The 10,996-nt window shown below is 51.3% G+C and overlaps 1 protein-coding gene across 1 annotated transcript in view; it reads right to left on the bottom strand.

Moving 5' to 3' along the window:
• The window catches only part of sema6cb (semaphorin 6Cb), a gene marked incomplete in the record, with an annotated part of 122,742 nt that overhangs the window by 71,971 nt on the left and 39,775 nt on the right, over positions 1-10,996 (bottom strand). The window contains 1 exon segment of the mRNA XM_030370203.1: positions 998-1,245.

Genomic DNA, 10,996 nt, shown 5'->3' with positions numbered 1-10,996 from the left:
AGAGAGAGAGGGAGCGAGGGAGAGAGGGAGAGAGAGAGAAAGAGAGAGAGAGAGAGAGAGAGAGAGAGAGAGAGAGAGAGAGAGAGAGAGAGAGAGAGAGAGAGAGAGAGAGAGAGAGAGAGAGAGAGAGAGGAGAGAGAGAGCGTGAGAGGGAGAGTGGCCATCCAGGGACAAACGTCATGGTAGGCCTGCCAGGTGAAAACAACAACTCAACTTTGTCACACGACGCCTTCAAAGTGTTTGTCCATACGCGTTAGCAATGGCTGCCCTGATTGAAAGCCGAGAAGACCCTTTTGGGCCAAATGGAATAGGAGCCCTCTTGAAATCATCGCAAACCGAAGCTTATACAATCATCTGGGGGCATTATAGCAAAAGGCCATTTTAGAAAAGGAGCGTGCACGCACACGCACACGCACACGCACACGCACACGCACCGAACACACACGCATGCCCGCCCTCTCTTCGTGATTATCCATTACCGTGGCTAATTTGAGCTCTGCGGGGTGTGAACTTGAAATTACAGCGTGGCGATATAATGTGAGTCTGTACTCTCTCGATTCAACTCAATGACCCGAGGAGAGAGGTGAGGTGCTGCTGTACAAGGGGAGAGCGAACGCTGGAACAGACGCTACGCTCCATTGCTGGGGAGGATGAACGGCTCAGAGAGGAAAGATCCCGAAATGATGAACATGTGTACAATAACTGGCCAATAACGTGTTTACCTAAAACGGGAGAGGGTGGCCAAGAGCGAAGGAACTCCAATCCACCGCAACAATTTTTCGACCCTGCAGAAGTGTGAGTGTGCGCTGGACACGGCGGTGACCACCGACAAAACCGTTCAGGCATACTGGATCCCCTGCTCGTATTGATCCCAGAATAAAGTATCCCTCAGGGATATCAAAGCGCAGGATTAGGAACCCCCTGCGGCCCACGTTGACCAGACATCAAGGGATACTTTCTCAGTGAGATAAATTAAAGGTTAGAGAACGGAACTCACTCGGTTGTGATAGACGGCTGCAACGTCCAATGGCGTCGTCTGGTCCGAAGCTCCTCCCCACAAACGTCCACTTAGGCGGCCTCAAAAGGGGTGAACCGGCAAAGGCTGGAGGGGGGGGGGTGGGGGTTTAAGATGGGGAAAATGGGGGTTGGGAGGGGGCAGCCGGGGGTTGTGCAACTTGGGGGGCTGTCAAGGTCAAATACCGCCACCTCTTCAACGGTTTTCCTTCACCACGGTCAGCAGTCTTCCTGCGAGAGAGAAAAAACACAAACAAAACAGAACCATGAGCTCTGTGGTCGTTCTAAACTCTGTCCTGTCGACGTAGCGAACGGGGGCGGGGGCGGCGATCTCAACATGGCCGCCGCCCCTCAACCGGAGGCGGGGGGAGGGGAGACGGAGAGGAGCGTGGCGGCTGTGTGGTGTCCGTGTTGCGGGTAATCTCCTCAGTGTCCTCGCCTGTCATAACACAGCCGTCAGCACCAGCGGAGACGCTCTAAACATCTGTAAACACAGCCAGATGTTCGGGTGCCCAGCCCCGGGGGGAGTTGAGATGAAGCCAGGGGGAGCGCTGATGTTGACAGACATAAAAACTGGAAAAAATACTTTGGAAATCATTCCTTTGGCAATAGTCTGGGTTGCGGTTTGATCAATAAAAGAAATGAGTTTAAAAGAGAAATCGACATCAAGACACAGTGACGCATTGGAACGCGTGTCTGTGTATGTGTGTGTGTTGCGTGCGTTTGCTCTTCCCATCATGTGCTGCTTCTAGAGAGGAGTGGAGGTTCGGGTGTGTTTAGATGGATGGTCCAGACCCGCCCGTCTAGCGGTGCCTTCAAACCGGGTGTCAGCAGTTTCCGTAGCCGGAGTAGAATCATGTGCCCATGCTTATTTTAAAATACAGCGTCCATTGTCCTGCATTATGCTTTCATAACCGCTTCTCAAGGTCAGAGCGCACCCATCCCAGACTGTCATCTTCTATTCAACGCTTTCTGAGAACAATATTGTTGTGGGTTGTTGTTGATGATTCACCTGGAGCCTCTCATTGGTTCACTGAGCGGGATCCACTATGGGTATCGGCGGGTTGGGGGTGATGCTGTGTGGTGTTAAAATGCCACATATAACCAACAACACCATCAATATGGCTCGAAACAGCTTCCTCAAAGGAAAGGAAAAAAAATGTTTGTGAGCTGATGAGACTACAAGATGAATGAACTTCCAGACAATCCATTCCTGCAAGGTCAGCGAACAGCAACCAATCTCCCCCCCCCCCCCCCACGTCACACACACTCCCCCACCTCACCCCCTACCCTCCCTCCCCCAGTTTTGTCTTTAATGACTGGTGGTGACTAATAACAGATGGGAAATTGATTTTTTTCTTTCTGCTGCCACACACCCACACCCACTGCTAACAGACACACTTCCGTTGCATAGACACATACACACACACACACACACACACACACACACACACACATAGACAAACTCAGCGTGCTAAAAGGAGGCCGTTACCAGAGTGGCTCCTCATACCACAGTGAGAGATTCCTCTTATTCGTGTACTAAACCATTTCCTGCTTCCAGGAGTCCTCATTACTGAGTCACACACACAACCAGACCAACGCAATTTGGACCCCCCCCCCACCTTCCTCCTGCAACACTACCCCTCTGGGTTCTACAAGCCCTGCTTAACGTCAGCTTACGTCAGCTTCCTGGAAGCTCTGCCTAACCCCTGCCTCACCCCCCCCCCCCCCCCCCCCCCCCCTCCCAAACCGCCCCACAACCCCTGCCTCCTTGCCTGTTTACTGGCCCGGAGCGAGCTGCTCAGGCAGGGGGTCGGCTAATCGTTGACACCCCCTGCATGGTGGAGGTCCTTTCCTTTCACGGCAACCTGGTGTCCAACAAGGGGCCGGTCCCTTCGCGCTACGCATCGCAACCAAAGACACCAAGCATTCGACTGCACTGACAAGCTAGTACACCGCGCCATCGTATCACAACACCACATCTCATTAGCAGAGGTAGAATTTAGAAGAAAAAAACTACTTTGGGACACGCGAGGCTGCCTCGTACCTTACGTATCTACCTAAGAGGGGAGTGACCACAGAGGCCCCCCCAAAGGCCCCGTCCCTAAACCCCAAAACAACATCAGCTGAGGCTGGCCGGCGTCCCGTGTCCTCCGCAGTAAAAACAACATCACGTCCTGCGACAGATGAGTAACCAGATTAGGAGGACGCTGGCCAGCAGTTTGGCCCCGTTGGCTACACGCAGATCCAGTAAACCAACGGAGGCACAATGCCTCCGTGTGTACCGGGGACGCCAGGGCCGGTAGCAGAGAGCAAGGAGGTCCCCTTTCCTCCTCCTTTTTTGCTCTGTTATCTTGCACATGTTTAGTTGGTTGTTCCAAAGCCGGAGCTAGAGATATCGATTCGGGTTTGTGTTGTGACGCTAGGTGCGCTAGGTGTGAGCAGTCGGCGGTACCCAGTAGCTAGGGACTATTAGTTCAGCCGCTCGCATGACGCCGGGGGGAAATGAAGGATAATGCCCACTCTGATTGTCTCGTCGCCACACAAAGCTATTGTGCTGCGGCTGCTGCGCCGGGTTTAAGTGGTGTCCTATAATTTCTAATCTCATTTGCTGCGAATGGTCCCGCAGAGAGACCTATACTCCCCCCCCCCCCTCCCCCCAATCCCACCCACCACCTCATCCTGCCGTAATACTTTGGTGCTGAGCCTCATTAACCAAATGAGCTTTCTGGAGCACAACATTCCCATTAACGCAGAGCTCCGTCCCTCATATTCCTCAAACAACCCCTCCCCCCCCCCCCCCCCCCCCCCCCCCCCCCCCCCCCCCCCCCACCTCCAAAGCTTTCCCTCCTCAACCTCAGACATCCAAATCTAAATGTTCTGTTTATTTGTTGGATATTCACCGGCGAGTGTGAGATTCCTGAGTTTTATTCAAACATTCCCTCTTCGCTTCTTGCCGCCCAGCAGACTTCAAGACTCTAAGGCTAGATCCTTTAAACTGCTCCTCCTCCTGCTCCTCCTCTTCCTCCCCCCTCTCCCCATGTACGCTTTACTACCCCTCCTCCTCCTCATCTTCCTCCCCCCTCTCCCCATGTACGCCTTACTACCCCTCCTCCTTCTCCTCCTCCTCCTCCCCCCTCTCCCCATGTACGCCTTACTACCCCTCCTCCTCCTCCTCCTCCTCCTCCTCCTCCTCCCCCCTCTCCCCCCTCTCCCCATGCACGCTTTACTACTGCTTCTCCTCCTCCTCCTCGGCTGCCCTCCCCAGTCTCTCCCCATGTTTCCTTTACTAGATATTTCCCAGAAGGCCTTGCAGTAGTGCTCGCTGGGTTGTGATCAATGGCCCCCCTCTCTGCCCACAGCCAACCCGAGGGGAGGGGGCGAGGGAGGTGATGAGGGTGGGGGTTCGGGTGGGGGGGGTCTCGGAGTGGAGGTATTAATAATGCAGGGGCCATGCCTGTCATATTCTCTCCATTAGCTCTGGGGAGGGAGCAGCCCCATTGGCTGATTGATTCCTAATTAGATTAATTGCAGCCTTTAAAAAAAAAAAGGAACAAAACGGAGAAGAGAAGGAGAATGTAATGGACTTGAGGGGCGGGTGGGGGAGGGGGGAGAAGTGCACTTGAGGAGGAGCCTCACAGTCTAAGACTCGGTCATTACCAAGCGGCGGCGTTACTGGAGCGTTTTCACTCCACACCACGGGTCAGGGCGTACAAGGTTAATACAGTGAGCCGCTGACCTGCGCATCCCATTGGCTAATGCAGGGAAATCGGTTGGATACGGCTTCTGGAATCGTGCGTTGGGGTCTAGTCTGTGTCGTCCGCCCACCGGTCCCCCGAGGAGGATAACTCAAACACACACACACACACACACACACACACACACACACTCACCATGACCACACACCTGACTGCACCATCTGGGAGAGAGGGAGGACTCACAGCGAGGTTGATTGGTGGTTTTCATTCGACGCTCATTCTCCCCTTCTGTCCCGTCTCAGTGAGGGATGCAGCGTCTGGCTGACCGAGTGGAGACCACCACGGTCCACGGTGACGGGTGTTCAGGCTCGGCTCTACAGCGTCTTCCCACCAAAAGATAAAACCAATAAAGCAAGCTGGAGCTTCCCCGGAGACGAACCAGTGAGGGGGGATGGGGGTCTGAGATACGATATGAAAATCTGTGCACATACATTTACATCCAAAATGAAAATTTGCCAGGAGGGGAAGGAGGCTCTCTGTGCTACCTGAGGCTGCCCGACCTTTAAATGTGAGGCTCTTCACGCCGGCGGCGGCGACGCCAGCGGGACCGTCCCGTGACAGCCTGGTAACGAGACGCGCCGTGGAAGTTTGAAATGTTGCGGAGCATCGTTGATAATGCCAATTCCCCAGGGGAGGGGAGGTGTGTGTGTGTACGTGTGTACGTGTGTATGTCTGTCGGTGTGTATGTGTCTGTGTGCGCAAGTGTGTACATTTGTATGTGTGTGTTTGTGTGTATATGTGTGTGTGTGTGCGCGCGCATGTGTATACATTTGTGTTTGTGTGTGTACGTGTGTACGTGTGTATGTTTCTGTCTGCGCGCGTTAGGCCCTGGTGCTACGTGGTACAGCTCCGTTGTTTCACAGGAACATCTGCAGTATAGCATCAACCCTCCGTCCCTCTGGGAGCGAGGGATTCACTGTGTGTGGGGGTCTTATTCCTCAGGGGGAGCAAGCCTTGGGGGGCCGTACCTTACGATAACAGCGCATCAGAGTTTGGGAGTACGGAGGGTCCTGGTTCAATCTCTAATGACCAGTGTCTGTCTATCTGCTCCCTAATTAGCCTGGTGTGGTGTTCACTGTGAGCTGCAAATTACTTTTAAATGACTCAATACCAGGAGGTTTAGTGAAACTATCTTCAGTTTCGAGGATGGGAAGAACAAGGATTTGGAGAACGCATATTATGAATCTTGGGAGAAATTAAAAAGACAGCTCATTATGCCGCATTGCGGTGTGTCCGGAGTTCAATCTCTCAGTCTGTGACATAATGATGCCATCGGTACTGGGATTCTCATTGATGGGAGGGATGGTTTCCTCTTACTGTTCCCCTGTCACATGACCCCAACCAGAAAGTAGCCGGTGTTTTGTACACAGGCAAAAAGAAGGTCATTAAGATTTCAGGTGAGAAATGAGCTGAATGCTTAATAACTCTGGAGCCCACAGGAGAGGCAGGGGGGGTGGGGGGGATTCAGAATAAGAAATGTCTGTTATTTTTCGGGGTTTATTCTGCTTTGTCAAATGAATCCGTTACGCTGGTGTTGTTCGTGTCTACTTTAGTCTTCCACTAAAGGCACAAAAAGTCTAAGAAAGTAAACAAATATATTATTTGTCTAACAGCATTCAGATGAATACTATTTTTACCACATTGCTACCAATACCAATTACTGAAATGTATTCCCTTGCATGAAATGGCTCTTCGATTTTTTTTAACCAAAAAAAATATGCATTGCATGTTTTTAAGGCAGGTTTATAAAAACTTAAAATAAATAGTGTTGGAAAAGAGTGTTGTGCTGTAAGCGTAAGAGACTTACATAAAAACAATCAGAACAAATACACACACAGCCAAGAAGGCAGAATGGCATCTCCCTCTTAACAATAATAATTAATGATTTAAAACAGAAATGCATAAAAGCCGACACCCAATCAGTGTTTCTGAAAGGTTGAAACTCCCAGGGTCAGACAGTAGAATTCCTTGCCAGGGTTTGGAAGTCAACCATCTGGACTCGGCCAATCAGCAGTGGCCCAGCGGCACGGCTAACGAGCTAAATCAGCTGGCAGCCTGGAGCTCATAAATGCACCCGCTCCAGCCATCTACCAGTCAGATGTGTATACTCCTCTGAGTGCGTCTGGCTGACTGGCCCCTTCACCCCCTTCCTCTCCTCATCTCCTACACAAACGCAACCACAGCGTCCTCCAGCCAATAGAGGCTGAACTTGACGTTCCCAGCCCCCCCCCCCCCCCCCCACACACAACCCCCTGGGGTCACTCTGTATTCTTGCTCCTCTCCCCGCGGTTGACAGCTGGCCTTTGGGCCGAGATGCTCTTCTTGACCTCTGACCTTTCGCCCCAACTCGCTCACAACGGCCTCCCACTCGCTCCCTCCCTCTCCCCCGCACCTCAGGATTTTCCGAACCGATGGATCAGAGCTGAAAGTGCCGACCAGCACTTCTCAGGGTCCGCCAAGGAGCACGCATTTGAGTGGCGGTCTATTGTTTGCGAGAGAATTGCTTTTGAATAAATGGATGCAATCTCCTGCTTAGGAATAGGGTGTGTGTGTGTGTGTGTGTGGGGGGGGGGGGGGTGGACATTAAATGGTTATGGGTTCCTCTGTGCATAATGCTGTTTACAGAGCGAACAGAGGTAATGTTTTCAATTCAGTTGTGGCTGAAAAATAATATTCTACCAGCCATCTCCTTTCCCTTTAAATACTCCCTCATCCCCGAACATCAAAATCCCAATAGAGGCAGGGGGTGGGGGGGAGGGGGGGGCGCTTAACTTTAATCTGAGCGAGAGCGGTCCCGTACGGCCATTCAATAGTATTCCACCTTTACTTAATATCCTCTCTGTTTCTCCCTCACTCCTCCAACACGCAGCAGTGAACCAGTAAATCTTAACACATGCATCTGCAAACCCACAGAGGTGGGCCGGGCTTATCAGAGAGAGAGACACCACCGGGGACCCAGAATGCAATGGGCCTGGCGGTGTGCTCATAAATCAGCGTGAGAGGGGCTGCGTGCCACATGCGCTCTGCTTTCCAATCTGCCAGGTGCTGTCGCTTTATTAAAGAGAATATTACACACAGAAGGCAGCCCACTGATAACCCTCCCACGATGCAGACGTTTAAACATTCCCCACCCACACACACACACACACACACACACACACACACACACACACACACACACACACACACACACACACACACACACACACACACACACACACACACACACACACAATATATAGTCTTTCCTCGTGGGCACAAGCACATATTTGAGGTCTGCTTATACGTGTGTGTGTGTGTGTGTGTGTGTGTGTGTGTGTGTGTGTGTGTGTGTGTGTGTGTGTGGGGAGACAGCAGACTGACAGCGCTTTCTTGTGCTGTTCCTCGATGACAATGAGACGCTGTCTGCCTCCCACGGTGACTGGAGCGCCGCTGTGTGGATGTGTCAGAGCCCATTCATGTCCCACACGCCTTTTCCACATGCTTTGTTTTACAACAACACGCATGGGGGGGAGCGAGGGATGTGCGTGCGTTTTTGAGCGTGTGTTTGTGTCCGTGTGTCTTTTATTGCATGTGTGTGTCTTTTATTTTATGTGTGTGCCTTTTATTGTATGTTTGTGTGTGTGTGTGTGTGTGTGTGTGTGTGTGTGTGTGTGTGTGTGTGTGTGTGAGTGTCTGTGTGTGTGCCTCTGTGTCTTTCAGTATGTGTGTTCATATGAACATTTGTGTGTGCGTGTTTGCTTTCGAATGTGTGTGTCGATAAACATGTGTGTGTCTATGTCTGAGACCATGTGTGTGTCTGTTTGTGTGCACACATGTGTGGCGTGTGTACATATGTGTGTTGATAATCGTGAGTGTTTTAAACGTGTGTGTGTGTGTGTGTGTCAATGAACATGCATGTTTCTATGTGTCCGTGTATATGAGCATGTGTGTGTCTATGACAGTGTGCATGTGTGTATGTGTGTGTGAGCTGGTGTGCACATGCGTGTATGTGTTTGTGTGGGAGATCTACCCGTCCGTTCCCTACCTTCTGTGGGGAATGTGTTGCATGTCACTTTGAGCACTAAATTGCGTGCGAACAACCTGTCTGTCCGAGATAGCCATCAGCCAAAGATGCCATTTGATGACCCTGCGCTCTCTAAAGGTCACAGGAGGCCATCACTGTCACTTAGCAACCACTGGAGTGCAGATGTACAAGGCAGTTTAAATAGTGTTGCTTTGGGATTCTGCCAAAATGTAATTAAAAATCAAAAGTCTTTTGTTCTTTTGGTATATTTATTCCTTCCTACTTATCTCTTGCTGTCCCACTTCACTAGTCCTGCAATATACTGTGACTAAGGTTAAATGCTTAAAGCGGCAATCAGCAATTTTTGCTTGCCCCACTTTGTTTTGATTTAATTGTGTTTTGATTGAATCTCATGGTTCCCATCGGCTCTATAGCAATGGCCAGTCGTCAAACAAATGCATGGGACCCATGAGATTCAACCAAAACACAATTTAATCAAAACAAAGTGGGGCATTCAATGATCGCTGATTGGTGCTTTGAGAAAAGTTTAACAGTTAAAATGCCAACCAACACCTTGAAAGTTTAGTTATTTGGCATTAAAATGTGGTCGATAATTCTTGTGGTAAGAAGTTCCTTTTGGAAAACATTTAGGTTCTGGATGGCTATCATTCTTATCTCCAGACTACGGCGAGCCATCTTGAGAACCAAAGCAGCTGAAAACTATTAACATTGTAATCTGTCTGCAGATTATAATCTCAGTAATGTGATAGATGCTCCCTTTTATTCCCCCTTAAAATAGTTGAAGTTTTTTCGGGTGGCAAAAAAGTTAACAAAAAAGTCAAATTCTGGAAACATCATTTTAGGAATAATCTATATTCTCTAACATCATATTCACAAATGAGGCACACAAACACCAGCCGACTTTGACCACACAGTGGAGGGGGGACTGCGATGATGTCATCACCATCAGCCATCCCATTGGCTTGCGCACGTCTGCTAATCAGCCTCTGAATCCAACCCGACAGGTAAATCCTGGATTACAGGTCAGACATGTCGTTTCCTGCCGACATGTCAACCTGTGTGTGTGTGTGTGTGTGTGTGTGTGTGTGTGTGTGTGTGTGTGTGTGTGTGTGTGTGTGTGTGTGTGTGTGTGTGTGTGTGTGTGTGTGTGCCGCCATCTTGGTTGGAACACAGAGCGAAGCCTCAACCTCCCCCCCCCCCCCCCCGGACCCTCATCCGGAATCCATCAATGAGGCGGCGTGGCCCGGCATAGACGGGAGGATAATGAGCAGCCGTTGCCGTGTCAACGCGGCTGACAAGCCATGCTCTTAAGCCTCCAATCGGCTCGTTTCCCCCCGGGTGCGCGCAGAGCTTTTCAGCACACATCCCAGCCTCCACGCCAGGCAAGGCGAATGCTTCTTATTTCCCCCCCCACTATCCCTCCGTCCACGATGGGGGGTGTCATCACCACGGAAACGATAAATGACGGCACGACTGGGCTTTGGGTGACTCCTCAGACGGAGGGTTGGATCAACGCGGCGAGGCGGTCACTGCTTGCGGCGAGGGGACTGCAGGGGGGGGAGGGGGGATGTCAAATGGAAGCGTGAGGGAAAAGGTCAGCGTCTGGCCTCTCCCTGGAATCGGAACAATGATGACAGCCGAAACCGCCGCAGCTCGACGCCCACCGAAACACTAAAACACGTCTGACGACAGCCAGGTAGAAGGTTATCCGTCTGTCTGTGCCCATTTGCAGGATCCCTGGACCGCGACATTGGAGGGAGGGGACACCCAGTGTTTGACACCCAGTTCTAAGGTTCTGGGTTCAGACCACAACATCTACAGCAAGTTGCCACCTCCGTGCTCCTAAATGTACGTGCATGAAGAAAGTGAAGTAGGTCGTCGTCTTTGGATAAAAGCGCCGGCTAAAGGTCTCCACAGGGAAACAGTGATCGTAAATAGCCTTCAAACTGTTATTTACAGCCGGCTTCCAAACCATGTCCCCGAACCTATAAAACTATGCAGAGGGGTAGTGGAGAGTCTGGGTTTCTGGCGTGGGATGCTGGCCATTAGCGGTGTCAGTCACATTCTGCCAGGGGTATGTTTACCGGGGATACGACCGCATTCCCCACGGGGGACACGGAATGTGCACCGCTGACGTTTCCTGCAGAGTCACATTCTATGGCTGGCCTCCCCTTGTCACCCCGCTGTACAACACCAG

Source organism: Gadus morhua, chromosome 11 (genome assembly GCF_902167405.1).
Source record: "Gadus morhua chromosome 11, gadMor3.0, whole genome shotgun sequence".
In the NCBI taxonomy this organism is placed as follows: Eukaryota; Metazoa; Chordata; class Actinopteri; order Gadiformes; family Gadidae; genus Gadus; species Gadus morhua.
The sequence above is the reverse complement of the archived record's forward strand: the minus strand, read 5'-3'. Positions and strand labels throughout refer to the sequence as shown.